Source organism: Hyla sarda, chromosome 3 (genome assembly GCF_029499605.1).
Source record: "Hyla sarda isolate aHylSar1 chromosome 3, aHylSar1.hap1, whole genome shotgun sequence".
In the NCBI taxonomy this organism is placed as follows: Eukaryota; Metazoa; Chordata; class Amphibia; order Anura; family Hylidae; genus Hyla; species Hyla sarda.
Window position 1 is genome coordinate 255,911,110 of NC_079191.1, and position 18,006 is coordinate 255,929,115.

At 42.2% G+C, this 18,006-nt stretch overlaps 1 long non-coding RNA gene across 2 annotated transcripts in view; it reads right to left on the reverse strand.

Moving 5' to 3' along the window:
• Positions 1–2,400: 2,400 nt before the first annotated feature.
• LOC130362277 (uncharacterized) overlaps positions 2,401–18,006 on the reverse strand; it is a 74,973-nt gene continuing 59,367 nt past the window's right edge. Inside the window, exons 4-5 of one of the 2 annotated variants that reach the window (XR_008891338.1) lie at positions 10,814–10,975; positions 2,401–2,591 (exon numbers count right to left, since the gene is read on the reverse strand). This is a non-coding gene — a long non-coding RNA (uncharacterized LOC130362277). The remainder of the gene's footprint in view (positions 2,592–10,813; positions 10,976–18,006) is intronic. The other variant, XR_008891339.1, reaches the window with a different exon arrangement.

The window sequence follows — 18,006 nt, forward strand, 5'->3', positions numbered from 1 at the left end:
CTCGGCGTAACATATACGTTTAAAAATGTAATCTTCTGACCCCTATAACTTTTTATTTTTCCACATACAAGGTGGTATGAGGACTAATTTTTTGCGCCGTGATCTGAAGTTTTTATCGGTATGATTTTGGTTTTGATCTGACTTTTTGATCACTTTTTATTCATTTATTAATGGTATAAAAAGTGACCAAAATACGCTTTTTTGAAATTTGGATTTTTTTTTACGTGTACGCCATTGACCGTGCGGTTTAGTTAACAATATATTTTTATAGTTCGGACACTTACACACGCGGCGATACCACATATGTTCATTTTTATTTTTATTTACACTGTTTTAATTTTTTTATGGGAAAGGGGGGTGATTCAAACTTTTATTAGGGAAGGGGTTAAATGAACTTTATTAAATTTTTTTTTACTTTTTTTTTTTTGCAGTGTTATAGCTCCCATAGGGACCTATAACACTGCACACACTGATCTTTTACACAGATCACAGGCGTATATTAACACGCCTGTGATCAGTGTTATTGGCGCTTGACTGCTCCTGCCTGGATCTAAGGCACGGAGCAGTCATTCGTCAATCGGACACCGAGGAGGCAGGTAAGGGCCCTTCCGGTGTCCTGTAAGCTGTTCGGGATGCCGCGATTTCACCGCGGCGGTCCCGAAAAGTCCGACTGACTAGCTGGGATAGTTTCACTTTCACTTTAGAAGCGGCGGTCAGCTTTGACCGCCGCTTCTAAAGGGTTAATACTGCACATTGCCGTGATCGGCGATGTGTGGTATTAGCCGCGGTTCCCGGCCGTTGATGAGCGCCGGACCCCGCTTCATATTGCGGGAGCTGGCGCAGGATGTAAATATACGTCATGCGTCGTTAAGGGGTTAATCAAGAAAGAAAGATTAGACTTCCTTCACAATTTGCTATGTGCACACACAGTTTTTGGTCTGTAATTTTAGCCTAAAAAAAAAGTCTATTGTACTGGAAAAAGTCATCCGAAACTTTCAGATCTTTTTTTCCTGTCTTTTGGAATGTTTACATTTTTTAGCTGATTTTTGGCACACAACAAAAGCTCTGAGACTATTTACAAAGCAGGTGTTTTTTGGGATGTATATGTCCCAAAACTCCCAAAACGTCCCAAAAGGCATACCAAAAAATAGACCTTCAAACAGAACTGAAATTGAACACAATGGGGGAGATTTCTCAAAGCATTTAGTAGATTTTTTTTTTTTTGCTTAAAATTGTCACAAAAAAATCGCAAGTGCAACTACTCTCTTTTTTCTCTTTTGATTGTGCAGTGTCCTAAGCAAAAAATAAAAATCTTGCTTACCAAAGCAAAAATAGATTTTTGACTTGCAGTGGTCAGAGATTTATCAAGTGCGAAAGTCGCAAAAAAGTCGCATGGCATGAAAAATCTTACTAAATTTACTCCAGTTCAGACATGGAGCAGAAAAAACCACTACTAAAGCAAAAAAAATTGCTTATGTGAAAGAAATTTATCAACAGGCTGAAACCAGTTGACAAATATGTTGCACATAAGAAAAAAATCACTAAAAAAAGGAATACATAAGCAAACATTGATAAATGTCCCCCATTGAGGTCTAACAGATGTTTCGCCCAAGAAATCAATGAAGTTCAGTGGAACACCATTTCAAACATAAAACTGCTGTTTTTAGGAGGTTTTGCATTAAATAAAATATTGGCTTAAAAATGCATTACCTGGCCTAGAGGACACAATGTACAGATTTATTTGTAAATCTGTTGATCTATTTGTACCCAGGACTGTATCTATAACAAGGGAGCATCCTCTACGTTTAGAGGAAAGAAGGTTTCTACACCAACACAGATGGGGATTCTTTACTGTAAGAGCAGTGAGACTGTGGAGTTCTCTGCCAGAGGAGGTGGTCATGGTTAACTCGGTTAAAGAATTTGAAAGGGGTCTGGATGCATTTTTGGAGAATAATAACATTACAGGTTATGGATTCTAGATCTATGGGGACAGAAGGTTGATCCAGGGATCTATTCTGACTGATATATTTGGAGTTGGGAAGGAATTTTTACCTCTAGTATGAGGGTTTTTTGCCTTCCTCTGGATCAACTCAGTAGGGACTCATTAGAGTTACAGGCTGAACTTGATCGACCCTGGTCTTTTTTCAACCTTATGAACTATGTTACTATGTTACTATTACAATGGCATTCCTCATTTATTTAAATAAAAAAAATTGTTTTTACTTTTCACATTTCTTTAATAAACGACTTAATTCCTTTGCTCTAATACCAAAAATAAAAGAACATTTGATAAGAATAAATAGATGTCGCACTCACCCAGACTTCAAGTGTCAACAAGATGAAGTTTTATTTCGATAAAACAGCTGCAACGAACAGAAATATTCAGTCCATGGCTGGGAGCGAGAGCCAGCACAGCTCTCAGACGCGGGGCACACCACTGATAGGCTACTAGTTTCGCGTCACTGCGGACGCTTCTTCCGGCCCAGGTGTACCACAACAAAGTTTCCATAAAAGTACTCTTTCACACTGTTTTATTTTGAATGGCTTGTCACATGCTTGTACTTAAAATGATTTCAAGGAACTTCATCGACCTGACATCGGCGGAAAAAGTGAAGAGGTTGCCATTATTTCACTGTATAGAATAACACAACAGATTTACACTATGCCAGAGACAAATTCCGTAAATATAGTATACCACATGTTATACTTTTTTTTTTACCATGGGCACCTTAATGACATTCATTGTATGTATTTATTGTGGATTTGGTCTACTAGCTGTATTAAAAAAAAACAAAGGACACAGCCCATTTTGACCTTGAGGACACAGTAAGTTTTCTTTTTTAAGTTTTTTTTTTCTCCTTGTCTTTCAAGAGACATTACCCATGTGAGGGCAAACCAAAAGTTTTACCCAACAAAAAAAAAAAATGCTTTTTGGGGCGGGGGGGGGGGGAATTTAAAAGAAAACCACAATTTAGCATTTTTTTTCTCCTTGTCTTTCAAGAGACATTACCCATGTGAGGGCAAACCAAAAGTTTTACCCAACAAAAAAAAAATGCTTTTTGGGGCAGGGGGGAATAAAAAAGAAAACCACAATTTAGCAATTTTGGGTTTGCGTTTTTACGGAATGTACGTTATGGTAAAAAGGTCTGTAGCACTCACGTTTCAGTAGACAAGAACACTGGTGGTAGTGGATCCACTGGACCTGTGTGGCTGATGACATGGACTGTACCAGGGAGAGGAGTCTAAGGTGCCCGCCGCAAAACAGGATGGACTTGCTGCGGTAGGCAGCACCAAGGTCGCTACCCCTGGCACGGCTCAACCACACAGATGGCACAGGTAGGAAATTCGAGGCACAGGTAGGATATGGCAACTCGTGGTCACCATGTCACCAGCCTGCGCCTTCATGCATGAGGAAGCCTGAGATAACAAATGTCGGGTTTGTTGCCAGATTGTGGAGAAGTCACCAGCTCATCAACAATAGGCACACCGGAGGAAACTGAAAGAGGAAGAGGAGAATGGAGATGGAGTCCGTAGACAACATGGAAGGGAGATGACCTTGTGGACTCAGAATCCTTATGATTACATGAAAATTCAGCCCAGGGGAAAACCTCTTGGGTCGACTGGGTCGACCCAATCGTCTTGGTGAGCTGAAACAAAATGACGAAGATAAGTATAAAGAATTTGATTAACCCTCTCTACCTGACCATTGGACTGAGGGCGGTAGGCCAAGAAGAAGTCCAGATAGATGTCCAGACGGGTACAAAGGGCTCACCAGAACTTAGAGACAAACTGCACTCCACAATCCTAAACGATATGCTGAGGAAAACCATGAAGACTAACGATATGAAGCAAGAAGTACTTCGCCAGCTGTGGGGCAGAAGGAAGACCCGGTAGGGGATTGAAATGAGCCACCTTGGAATATCGATCTACAACGACCCAAATGACAGTGTTATTACATGATGGTGGCAGATCGGTAAAATTCTCTGTCTCTGCCAAGGAGTTTTTTTCACGGCACAAGTATCACAGGAACGGACAAAATCAGAAGCATCACGTTCAAGATGGGGCCTCCAGTAGTGCCGAGAGATTAGAAGTAGAGTCTTACGTATTCCAGGATGACCTGCAGATGACCTGCAGTACCTTGCATCTCAATCTGGCGGGAACAAGGATTTTCCAGGAGGAGCATGCTGAATTTCAGCAGAAGCAGCAGAAATCAATTGATCAGGAGGAATAAAAAGCCTAGGCGGGGGGTCCAAACCAATGACGTCAGAGTACTTGGAGAGGGCATCTGCCGTGATGTTCTTGTCTGCTGGACGGAAGTGAATGAAGAAGTTGAACCTAGAAAAGAACAGAGACCACCTTGCCTGGCGAGGGTTCAAATGCTAAGCAGACTGAAGGTATAGAAGATTCTTATGGTCGGAGTGTCCAGCTGACTGGATGAGAAGAACCTTCCAATAAATGTCGTCATTCCTCCAAAGCTAGCTTGATTGTAGACATGTGCAATTCGGTCCGGCACGAATGTCTAATTTACCGAATTTTACCGTTTTCGTGCATTCGGACCCATCCATATTTTGAACATTCCCGAAGAGCCACGATAATACGTATAGCAAAATAACGAATGCATTAGTTATTTACCGAATTATGCGGTAAATAACGAATGTGTTCGTTATCCGTAAATGAACGTAAAGAATTAACTCTAATAACAAGAAAATAATAATAAAAAAGATACAGTAGTGATGGAAAAAATTGTATCTAAAGAAATGTATCTTTTTTATTATGAAATGTTTATTAATTTTTAAACAGGGATCAATTTATGTGAGCGGGTAAAGCACTAAAAATGTAGACGACAATAATAAAAATGTAGTGTGTGCGTGTTTTTCACATTTAAAAAATTTTTTTTTTAGATAGTACTACTACTCCCCGCATGGAACACACTGTTCCATGATGGGAGTAGTACTACCTGTACTAATTGACAGATCGCCGGGGTCCCTTGCGATCCTCTTGTATAATGTATAGATGCGGCGGCCGCTCTTCTATGGTCCCCTGCACTCACGTATATATACACATATTCATATTTCCCGCAGAGCTGTGATTGGCCAGATGGTTCCAGCCAATCACAGCTCTCTGTGAGAAATAGGAATATGTGTATATATACGGCCGTGCAGGGGACCATAGGAGAGCGGCCGCAGCATCCATATATTATACAGGAGCATCACAGCGGCAGTCAGGAGTGATACCCGCAGTGATCTTTCCTTTACTACAAGTACTACTACTCCCAACATGGAGTACACTCTGCTCCATGCTGGGAGCTGTAGTACCTGCATTAATAGACAGATCGCAGCGGGTGTCAGAAGTTACACTCGTTGCGATATGTCTATTAATGCAGGTACTACAGCTCCCAGTATGGAGCAGAGTGTGCTCCATGTTGGGAGTATTAGTGCCTGCAGTAAGGGACAGATCCACGCGGATGTCACTCCTCCTGACACCCGCTGCGATCCTCCTGATGTGAAAGTCGGGATCAGCTGTTCTCAGGGCTACAGAGCCGGGAGAACAGCTGACACTGAGCCGTAGGTATACATTGTGTACCTACTGCCCAGAAAGAACTTACAGTGAGCTTGCAATGTGTATACAGTATACACATTGCTGGCTCACTTAACCCCTTGCTGAGCTGGGCGCTATGCGCAAGCCCAGCAAGGAAAGAGTTAACTTACACTGCTGGACAGTGTAGGTTAACCCTTTGGGCGGTATACACTATATACAGCTATCTATAGATAGCTGTATATAGTGTATACAGAAGACGAAGTCCGCTTACTTCCCTCGAGTCCCGGGCAGGTCTGTGTAGCTCCACCCCTAGTGATGACGTAATTAGGGGGCGGAGCTACAGAAGGGAACTAGGCTAGTTAATCTGAAGCTCTGTTCACATTGTCCGTTTTGTATAATGTGAACAGACCCTTCTGGCAGTGTCTACCCAGACAGGGAGACTCCAGCTGTTTCTAAACTACAACTCCCAGCATGCCCAGACAGCCAAAGGCTGTCTGGGCATGCTGGGAGTTGTAGTTTTGCACCAATTGGTGGCTCCCTGTTTGGGTAGAAAATGTCATAACCAATTTTTTATGTTTTTTTTCTTCTCGTTTCAGATGCGTGTATGCAGAGGATTACTGCGGATTCGATGGATTACGGCGAATTATTTTTTTCTTTTTATAAAATGGATAATGAGGGCTGTGGGGGAGTGTTTTTTTAAATAAAATAATTTTTCCAATGTGTTGTGCTTTTTTTATTGAATTTTCAGGCTTAGTAGTGGAAGCTGTCTTATTGACGGAATCCATTACTAGGCCAGGGCTTAGTGCTAGCCCCAAAAACAGCTAGCGCTAACCCCCAATTATTACCCCGGTACGCCCCGCCACAGGGGTGCTAGGAAGAGCTGGTACCAACAGGCCCGGAGCATTAAAAATGGCGCTCCTGGGCCTAGGCGGTAACAGGCTGGCGTTATTTAGGCTGGGGAGGGCCAGTAACAATGGTCCTCGCCCACCCTGGTAACGTCAGGCTGTTGCTGCTTGGTTGGTATTGTGCTGAGAATGAAAATACGGGGAACCCTATGCGTTTTTTTTTCATTTATTTAAAAAAAAAAAAAAATGCATAGGGTTCCCTGTATTTTCATTCTCAGCACAATACAAGCAAATAGCAACAGCCTAACATTACCAGGGTGGGCGAGGACCATTGTTACTGGCCCTCGCCAGCCTAACTAACGCCAGCCTGTAACCACCTAGGCCCAGGAGCGCCATTTTTGACGCTCCAGGCCTGTTGGTACCGGCTCTTCCCGGCACCCCTGTGGCGGTGGTTTCCGGGGTAATAATTGGGGGTTAGCGCTAGCTGTTTTTGGGGCTAGCACTAAGCCCTGGCCTAGTAATGGATTCAGTCAATAAGACCGGCTTCCACTACTAAGCCTGAAAATTCAATTAAAATAAAAAAAAAACAACTCATTGGAAAAATAATTTTATTTAAAAAAACACTCCCCCACAGCCCTCGTTAACCATTTTATTAAAAGAAAAAAAAATCCGCCGTAATCCTCTGCATACACGGATCTGAAACGAGAGGAAAAAAAACACAAAAAATTGGTTATGACATTTTTGGCGCTGTTCGCTGGGGAGAGCACCCATGATGCAATGTCTACCCAAACAGGGAGCCATCAATTGGTGCAAAACTACAATTCCCAGCATACCCAGACATCCTTTGGCTGTCTGGGCATGCTGGGAGTTGTAGTTTAGCAACAGCTGGAGTCTCCCTGTCTGGGTAGACACTGCCAGAAGGGTCTGTTCCCATTATACAAAACGGACAATGTGAACAGAGCTTCAGATTAACTAGCCTAGTTCCCTTCTGTAGCTCCGCCCCTCTAATGACATTATCACTAGGGGCGGAGCTACACGGACCTGCCCAGTACTCGAGGGAAGTAAGCGAACTACGTCTTCTGTATACACTATATACAGCTATCTATAGATTGCCGTATATAGTGTATACCGCCCAAAGGGTTAACCTACACTGTCCAGCAGTGTAAGTTAACTCTTTCCTTGCTGAGCTTGCGCATAGCGCACAGCTAAGCAAGGGGTTAAGTGAGCCAGCAATGTGTATACTGTATACACATTGCAGGCTCACTGTAAGTTCTTGCTGGGCAGTAGATATACGATGTATACCTACAGCTCAGCGTCAGCTGTTCTCCCGGCTCTGTAGCCCTGAGAACAGCTGATCCCGACATTCACATAAGGACAATCACAGCGGGTGTCAGGAGGAGTGACATCCGCTGGGATCTGTCCCTTACTGCAGGTACTAATACTCCCAACATGGAGCACACTCTGCTCCATGCTGGGAGCTGTAGTACCTGCATTAATAGACATATCGCAACGAGTGTAACTTCTGACACCCGCTGCGATCTGTCTATTAATGCAGGTACTACAGCTCCCAGCATGGAGCAGAGTGTACTCCATGTTGGGAGTAATAGTACTTGTAGTAAAGGAAAGATCACTGCGGGTATCACTCCTGACAGCCGCTGTCATCCTCCTGTATAATGTATAGATGCGGCGGCCGCTCTCCTATGGTCCCCTGCACTGCCGTATATATACACTTATTCCTATTTCTCACAGAGAGCTGTGATTGGCTGGAACCATCTGGCCAATCACAGCTCTGCGGGAAATATGAATATGTGTATATATATATATATGAGTGCAGGGGACCATAGAAGAGCGGCCGCCGCATCTATACATTATACAAGAGGATCGCAAGGGACCCCGGCGATCTGTCAATTAGTACAGGTAACTAGTACTACAGTGTGTTCCATGCTGGGAGTAGTAGTACTACCTAAAAAAAAAATTTAAAAAGTGAAAAACACGCACACACTACATTTTTATTATTGTTGGCTACATTTTTAGTGCTTTACCCGCTTACATAAATTGATCCCTGTTTAAAAATTAATAAACATTTCATAATAAAAAAAGATACATTTTGTTAGATACAATTTTTTCCATCACTACTGTATCTTTTTTATTATAATTTTTTTATGGTACCCTTAGAAATTTTTATAAAAAAGGTATCTCCATAATTTTTGAGGATCGCTAAAGTCCAAAAAAGAATTAAAAGATTTACCGAATGTACCCGAATACCGAATGTATCCGAAAGAAAATAAAAAACCCGAATACTGAATGTATCCGAAAAATCAGACCAAACACCCGAATACCGAATGTATCCGAAAAATCAAAACCGAGAATATTACCGAACCGAAAATTGTTTCCAAAACGAAAAAATGAAAGGAAACGAAACGAAAATTTTTCTAGTGCACAAGTCTACTTGATTGCGGGGAGTTCATGATCTCCAATGGAGTAATTCCTCTCAGCGGGAGAGAAGGTCTTGGAGAAGAACCCACAAGTTACAGTCTTGCCCCTGGCATTTTTCTGCGTAAGAACGGCAAAGGCTCCAACAGATTTGGCATCAACCTCCAAAGCAAAGGGCCTCTCCGGATCAGGTCTTGTAAGCATGGGAGCAGAGGCAAACGCAGACTTTAAATGGGAGAAGGCCAATTCGGCCTCATGAGGCCAAAAATTAGGATTAGAAGTCTTTTTTTGTGAGAGACACAAATGGAGCAACCAAGTAAGAAAAATCTGGGATGAATTGACGATAATAGTTAGCAAATCCCAGAAAGCATTGAATAGCACGTAAGCCAGAAAGACAAGGCCAATCCAATACCGCAGACAATTTATCTGGATCCATCTGCAGGCCTTGATGATAGACAATGTTGCCAAAAAACAGAAGACTATATTTCTCGAATAGGCATTTCTCCAGTTTGGCGTAGAGATGATTCTTCCGTAGACACCTAAGAACCAGACAAACATGAGTTTGATGCTCCTTTAAGTTGGTAGAGAAGATCGGAATGTCATCTAGGGATACAACAACACAGGTGTAGAGAAGATCATGGAAGATATCATTGACAAACTCTTGAAAAACAGCTGGAGCATTGCAGAAACCAAAAGGCATTACGAGATACTCAAAATATCCATCACGAGTATTGAAGGTTGTTTTCCATTCATCTCCCTTGCAGATACGAATGAGGTTATATGCTCCTCATAAGCCCAACTTGGAGAAGATCTTGGCACTACGGAGACGGTCAAAAAGTTCAGAGATAAGAGGTAGTGGGAAACAATTCTTGACCGTGATTTTGTTAAGTCCTCTGTAGTCAATGCATGGATGGAGTGAGCCATCCTTCTTCCCTACAAAGAAGAAACCTGCTCCAGCAGGAGAAGAGGACTTACAGATAAATCCCTTTTGGAGATTCTCCTGGATATGCTCAGCCATGGCTTTGGTCTCAGGAACCGATAAAGGGTAAATCCTTGCACGAGGAGGAGTGGTAAAAGGCAGAAGATCTATAGGGCAGTCATAAGGACAATATGGAGGAAGAGACCGATCCTGCTTCTTGCAGAATATGTCAGAAAAATCTTGGTAAGGTGGCGGCAGGCCAGGTAAAGGAGGAGGACAAGAAACAACTTAAGACTGAACTGGTTGGAGACAACGATTTTGACAGAATTGTCCCCAGCGGATAATTTCTCCAGTTCTCCAATCCAGATGCGGAGAGTGACGTCATAACCAGGGAAGGCCAAGAAGAAGCTCAGAATTAAAGTGTGGAAGAACATAGAATTCAATCTTTTCTTTATGCAACATTCCCACTTGCATGATGAGAGATTCAGTACGGAAGTTCACCATACAGTCCAAATTTTGTCCATTAACTGAGAAGATGAACAAAGGCTTGGCAAGCCAGGAGATATTTTTGGACCAAAGAAGCAAATAAAGTCACCTGCGGATCCAGAGTCAAAAAATGCAGTAGCGCTGAAGGAAGACTTGGCAGAAGCGAAGATTTGTGCAGAAATGATTAAGCGAGGAGAGGTAGTATTCCCACCTTGGGAGGCCTCTCCCACATACCCTAGGTGTGAGCGTTTCCCAGACACTGTGGACGAAGTGTACAGTCTTTGAGGAAGTGCTCTGGGCTAGCACAATATAGGCACAAATTCTCACTGTGACGTCGAGATCTCTCTAGTGGCGTCAAGCGGGATCGATCCACTTGCATAGCCTCTTCAGCAGCAGGCACAGGAGATGGACGTTGGAACACAGGAGGAAATTGCCGGGTACGAGGAGGTTCCCTCTCAGAGCGTAGTTCTTCCTGCCTTTCGGCAAAACGTACATCAAAACGTAAGAAGTAAGCGACCACAAGTAAGAAGTATAGCGACCGCAGTCGGAAGGTGGAATGCCACATTTCGACTGTGGTCGCTATACTTCTTACCTGACAGATGGTACCTGATCGTTACTCGTCCTTGACTTTTTCTCTCCTCCACAGCAATCAGGTCTGATGAAGGTCTGAATTGACCAAACATCCCTTTGTATGTTGGAATGCATAAATAGAATTCTTCCACTATTTCACTGCAAGGGGAGTGCCATACATTTTCTATATAAAAAAAAAAGTTGAGATGTAGCTCCTAAGGCTGCATTCATATCACATTTTAGGCTGCCGCATCCGAGGAGAATTTTTAAAACTGCCTCCTGCTGAATCCCTACCAGACCCGTGCTGTACCTAATTAATTTCAATAAGGTGACAGGAGTCAGCTGGTGACCCTGGTCAGATTCCTTTCCCACCGTACCCGGTTTTTGAACTGGACTGAAAAGCTCAGCAGACCAGTTCATAAACTGGATACTGTAGACAAATTGGCGGTCACCTTATGAAAAGAAATGGGACATAGCATGGGTCCAGCGGTGATACGGCAGAAGGTGTTTTTTGTTATGTGGTTGCCGTATGCCCTAAATGTGTATCCACTCTGTGTAAACATTTTCTTATGGTGGCTCTAAGTCTGGTCACTGTAGGCCCTGTCATAACATGATGTGTACATTACATTATGTCCTGTCCTCCCCTGCCTATAGTCAGCCATTACAATGAATGTTATAGCCTAACTGGAGCTCATGTCCTCTCATCTAAACAAAAAAAAAAAAAGAAATAACAGACAAAAAATTTAATATAGGCCCAACATTTAAATACAAAGTAAAAACACCAGACAGCTCCACGTTTACTTGTCACCCAAGTATTTTCAAAGTATTACAGTCACCCAAAGTTCTGTATATTTTTCACAGTCACCTTTATTTCAGTGTATTATTCACAGGCACCCAAATATCTCCATATGATCCACAGTCACTGAAATATCTGCATATTTATTCACAGTAATAAAAATATTTCAATATTATTCACAGTCATTTAACTATATACATATTATTCACTGTTAACCAGTTCATGTTCATTTACAATTACTCAGATACCTCCATATTTGTTGTTAGTCACCTAAGTTGCTATATATTGTGGTCATTTTAGTTAAACTGGCTGATCAAGTTCCTTTGTAGTCACTAGAGATGAGCGAATCGGACAAATCCAAATTTGTTACAAATTTTCTGAAAATTTTTAACCAATCCGAATATCGTCGCGATTTGATTAGAAGAATCGCTTCATTAAACTCCATTTAGTGTGGTCCAGGCCAGGATCTTAAATGGCAGCTACACGTATGGGGACATGGGGCAAGGAACTATGGGAGGGCAGGAAGGAGGGTAGGCGGGATCACCCTGAATCACATGCGGCATGCAGCCTATCAGCATCCAGCCAGCCCTGTGATATCACAGCTCTATATATTCAGCAGCCATCGCTGCAGACAGGCATTGCTGGGAATTTTTCCTGAGAGAGCAGAAAGTTTCTGTCTGTGTGTGTTACTGAGAAAAAGATCTTTACAGTGGCAAATGAATTCACCTGAAGCCCACATAACTGCAGGCAGGCACATAGACAGGGACAGTAGAGAGAGAGTACACTTTATGTTGCAACTGTACTGGGGTGTATTATTCTAAAGCTAATAGGGGACAGTTAGTGGCCAGAGGATGCTCCTACTCTGGACAGTTCCAAAAATTGACAGAGGTGTCAGCAGAGAGCACTTGTGGTCAGGCAGAAAGGAAATTCAAAAAGAAAAGAACTTCCTGTGTATTATACACTGAGTACTGGAGTACTTCCTGTGTAATGTAAGTACTGTAAGAATTGGGATTTTTTTATAGAAGTAATTTACAAATCTGTTTAACTTTCTGGCACCAATTGAGTTTAAAGAAAATGTTTTCCAGTGGAGTGCCCCTTTAAGATGCTTTAATAGAAGTAATTTACAAATCTGTTTAACTTTCTGGCACCAGTTGATTTTATAGAAAATGTTTTCCAGTGGAGTACCCCTTTAAGGTTTTTTAATCGAAGTAATTTACAAATCTGTTTAACTTTCTGGCACCAGTTCATTTAAAAAAATATGTTTTCCACCAGAATATCTCTTCAAATGACATCTGAAAAATCTCTTTAATATCTTCATTTGTGATGCCATATGGTCTCCCAACCCTGCTGCCACCTCCAGACCCTGTCATTGTGCCATCCTATGGTCTCATCATACTGCTGGCCCCTCCAGGCTCTATCATTGTGCTGCTCTGCGGCTAACATAGGCTGCCGCCACCTCCAGGCTGTGTCATTATGCCGCCATGTGATTTCCTCATGCTGCTGGCACATAAAATTAAACTTTTTAATCTATTCAAAATCTTCAATTTAAATTCTAAACACTTCGGGCACCTGGCACACTCAGTCATGAGTGGGGGGAGGGGGGTGCTGAGAGGCAGGGGCTGGAACAGGTGGTAGTTCACTTCAAGGCGGACCGCCAGCTCAATTTTAAGATACAAGTAGGAGCTTTTCCATAGCTTACACTGCAGAAATTATACACTATTGTAGCTAGAATTACCGCGGCTGCTGGCATCAGACTTGTCCTCCAATCGGTCCTCAAAAAAGGATTTAAAGTTTTTTCATTCCAATTACCAGGCTCTGTAATTGTGCCGCCATGTGATCTCCTCATGCTGCTGGAACATTAAACTTGTTGATCTATTCAAAATCTTCAATTTAAATTAAAAAAAATCTCTTTAATCTTTTCTTTAATCTCTTTAATTGTGAGGCCCTAGGGTCGTTGTCATATATTTGCCCTGAAATTACCACAAGAATCAAAGGATACAGGTTGGAGCAGGAAAAAAAAAACATAACTGATTAAATGACACATTCACAGTTTCATATGCAGTTTCACAGTACCAACCGTGTTTACTTACGTGCATGGCTTAATAGACTTAATAGACGATGCTCACCAGACTTGCCCTCCAATGGGTCCTCAAAAGAGGATTAAAAAAATTATTTATAAATTTAAATGAAATTAAAATATCTCTTTAATCTCTTCTATTGTGACGCCATATGGTCTCCCTACCCTGCTGCCACATCCAGATGCTCTGTGGCAGTGATTCTAATAGCGACGCCTGGAATCTGCATGTCATACTGAATAACAGTATTATTTCTCTAACCCAGCACACTCCCTATGTGTGTTACGACAAGGCAAATTGTTCTACACCCCTATTGAGGCTCTCTGTAGCCCAGAAATAGTCATTTTATATTGAAATTAGCTGCGAATAAATTCAGATTGAAACAATTATTTTTGGAATATTCGCGAATCAGACTAATCTAATTTTCAGAAAATTCGCTCTTCTCTAGTAGTCACCAACTATCTCTATGTGGGATGACAAAAATAGTTAATGCCATTTACTACATTTTGGTATATTACCTCTATTCACTTGTAGTTGATGTTAAGTCTCTTAAAGTGGTACTCCGGTGGAAAAAAAATTCAAATCAAGGGGTGCCAGAAAGTAAAACCGATTTGCAAATTACTTCAATTAAAAAATCTTAATCCTTCCAGGATTTATCAGCTGCTGTATGCTCCAGAGGAAGTTGTGAAGTTCTTTCCAGTCTGACCAAAGTGCTCTCTGCAGACACCTCTGTCCATGTCAGGAACTGTCCAGAGCAGGAGAAGTTTGCTATGGGGATTTTCTCCTGCTCTGGACAATTCCTGACATAGACAGGGGTGTCAGCAGAGAGCACTGTGGTCAGACAGAAAAGAACAACTCAACTTCCTCTGTAGTATAACAGAGCCAGTTCATATGAAAAAAAAAATTCCACCGGAGTAGCCCTTTAAATTGCTGTACGGGTATGGTCACACATAGTGCATCCGCAGCATATTTTATGCTGTGGATGCGCAGACGGCAGTCACAAGATTGAGCTCTCTGCTACAACCGGGTAGCTCTGTGTCTATTTGTAGTGGCGTATTTCACGCTGTATACACAGTGCCTGCTCATAGCAGATGCGCATTGAGAAATCCACCGCCACGAGCAAACACACAGAGCCACTGGCCGCAGCAGGGAACTTACTCATGTGACTGCCATTGGCGCTATATGTGACCCTACCCTAAGGGTGTAATCACACATACTGATATCGCCCTGAAGGACATGCTCACTATGCTGCACAGTTTCCTACAGGACTTTGCGAAGTTGGTCTGGTCACATAAAGTAGTACTCAATAGGATAAGTGGCTAATCGCAGGGGTCCAGCCGCTGGGGCCCCCAGCGATCTCCAAGACGGGACCCCGGCTCTCTCAGGGAGGAGCACGTGTCATCTACCAGTAGATAGAATGCACTACAGAGTACTGTTCTTCTGTCTTCTGTCTCCCATAGAAATTAATGAAGTATGTGGCGGCTGCAAATTAACTTATCCCCCATCCTGTGGATAGGGGATAAGTTAATTTTATCCATACAGGATTTGGGAGACAGGGTGTCCCATACTAAGACAAAGATGTCATTTGCAGTGGCACATAACATGGTAACTTGGTTGATGTCTGACATTCTCTTAATGATTGCTTGGATTGCTTGGATAAATATAGCCACATGGCTAAATATTTCCACACGTGCCCTGGTGCATAAACTGCCAGAATATGAATACTCTGTAGACAGGTCCCATACTGAACCTAAACCAAGGAACTTGCCTGATCACATACCTAAAGATATTCTGGCCCCTTTCACGTCTTTTCATACCAAGGATGCATAAATGCAGGTATCCTCGAATATGCAAGCTTCTCCCACTGCCGCATTCCAACGGCAGATCTGTTTGCAGATCTTTCGGTGCTACAGGCAAGGTTAAAAAAAATGTCCGATCACCAAGCTGCTGCGCAAGATGGGGTTTCCTTACAGGTGAAGGCTATGCTGAAACACTGAGGCTTAACTACTAAGGATTATGATCCTGCTTATTCTCCAAGGGTATCTCCTACACCTCTAGATCCTGAGTGGACCAGGGACCTCGCTTCACTCTAGATCCTAAGTAGAGAGAGGCCCCCGAAAATTGACCACCTGCTGCTTTGCTATGGACTATCGTGTGTGTTCTGTGCAGTGTTTGCTTACTTCTGCACCTGCTCCTGAGCTGCTCAGACCAATAAGCCTGCATGCATCCACATTCTCAAACTCCTCTTCATCATCCCCACAACTCTTCTCTGTCAGAACCCATAGGGTTAAACGGTTCTGACAGTTTCATTTGTTTACTTTTTGTTGCTGGGATACGCCCGGCTGTCTGGACTGGTCAGCAGACCTTGATTGGAACATTTGTTCTGGCTCCTGTATAAGCTGGCAGTCTGCTCTCACACTCTGCCTGCGAAAGAGCTTCATCTCCTAGCTGGCGTGTATATTGTATCCTGTACTTCTAGCAAATCTGACTGGTTAATCTTAAACAGGGGCGAAGAACGGCTGAGGAGAATTGTACAGATTTTCGAAAATAGTGTACAGTATCTGGTTGGAATAATCCAGCACTTAGGTGTCAGTTCAGACTAGGATTATCTGATGCTATTAAGGGTATCCTTGTAAACTATCCACCACCTAACTCCTTAGAACAGGCCATGACTTTAGCGGTACGACTTGACAGACGTTTAAGAGAGAGAAGACGTGAATGATCTGTTTCCTCTGTTTCTCACTCTCCTTCCTCCATGTTGTTTTCTTTACCTGTCTCTCATGTCTCTTCTGAGGAACCCATGCAGATAGGAAAATTGTCATCCCAGGAGAGAAAATCTATCCAGAAGAAGAACAACTCATGCTTCTTTTGTGGAAAGACGGGACACCGGATACAGAATTGTTCCAAACACCAACAGACGGGAAAGCAAGCGCCTAAATGATAATCGGGGAAATTATTTAGGCGCACAGGTATCTCCGAAATTGTCTTCTAAACTCTTGTTACCAGTCCAAATATTTTTTCTTGAAAAAATGCTGCTAACTTTGTTGATCTGAATTTTATTAAGTCTTTGAGTCTTCCCTTTAAATTGTTGGAAAATTCTATCCCATTGCGGGAGTGGATTACACATCTTTGTCTGGGGTTTGTGTTTATTATTCCACTCTGGAGGTGGGATTACTTGTTGGGTCATTGCATTATGAAAAAATCACATTTTTGGTTTTGGAAAATTTGTCAGTAAATGTGATTTTGGGTTTACCTTGGTTAAGAAATCATATTCCTGTCTTCAATTGGTCCTCCGTGGAACTCATAGTGGGCTCCTGATTGTATCAACAAATGTGTTGCAACCCTTGGTGTGGCCCAAAGTAATCTACCCAAATTTATTTCTGATTTTTTTCTAAGAAGGCTCCTTTGCTTTGCCCCCACACCAAGATTATGACTGTGCTATTGAACTTGTATCTGATGCCAAGTATCCTAAGGGGCGAATTTATAATTTGTCTGGTCCTGAAAGAGGAGCTATGAAGGATTACATTCAGTCAAGTTTTCAAAAGGGTTATATTCGTCCTTCTGTATCTCTTATGGGAGCAGGTTTCTTCTTTGTGGCAAAGGCCATGTATTTATTATCAGATTACTGTTAAAAATCAATATCCGTTGCCTCTTATTCCATATTTGTTTAATCAAATACATGGAGCATGTTGGTTTTCTAAACTTGATCTTTGAGGAGCTTATAACTTATTCAGAACAAAAGAGTGAGATGAATGGAAAACTGCATTTAATACCCCTGAAGATAATTTTGAATATCTGGTAATGCCTTTTGGTCTCAGTAATGCATCAGCAGTTTTTCAGAATTTGGTCAATAATATTTTTTGTGAATTTTTGGAAAATTCCTAGTGGTTTACCTAGATGACATACAAATGTTTTTCTTGGGATTGGTCATCTCATGTAAATCATGTACGTTCTGTCCTCCAGGTACTTCGTCAAAACAAATTATTCGTTAAACAAGAAAAGTGTGTCTTTGGTGTCAAAGCGGTACAAGAGGTATATCTCAACTCCAGGACATTTCAAAATGGATCCTGAGATGGCTAAGGCAGTTTCATACTGGGTGCTGCCTTCTTCTTTAAAGGCTTTACAACGGTTTCTGGGCTTTGCAAATTACTAAGGAAAGTGTATTAAAAACTTTCCTATCATTGCAAAACCATTGACTGATTTAACTCGCAAAGGGGAAATCTGGTTAACTGGTCTATGGAGGCCGAAGGCAGCTTTTGAACATCTCAAGGGGTGTTTCATCTCTGCTCCGAAAGTAGTCCAATCAGATCAGACCAAGCCCTTTATTGTTGAAGTTGATGCCTC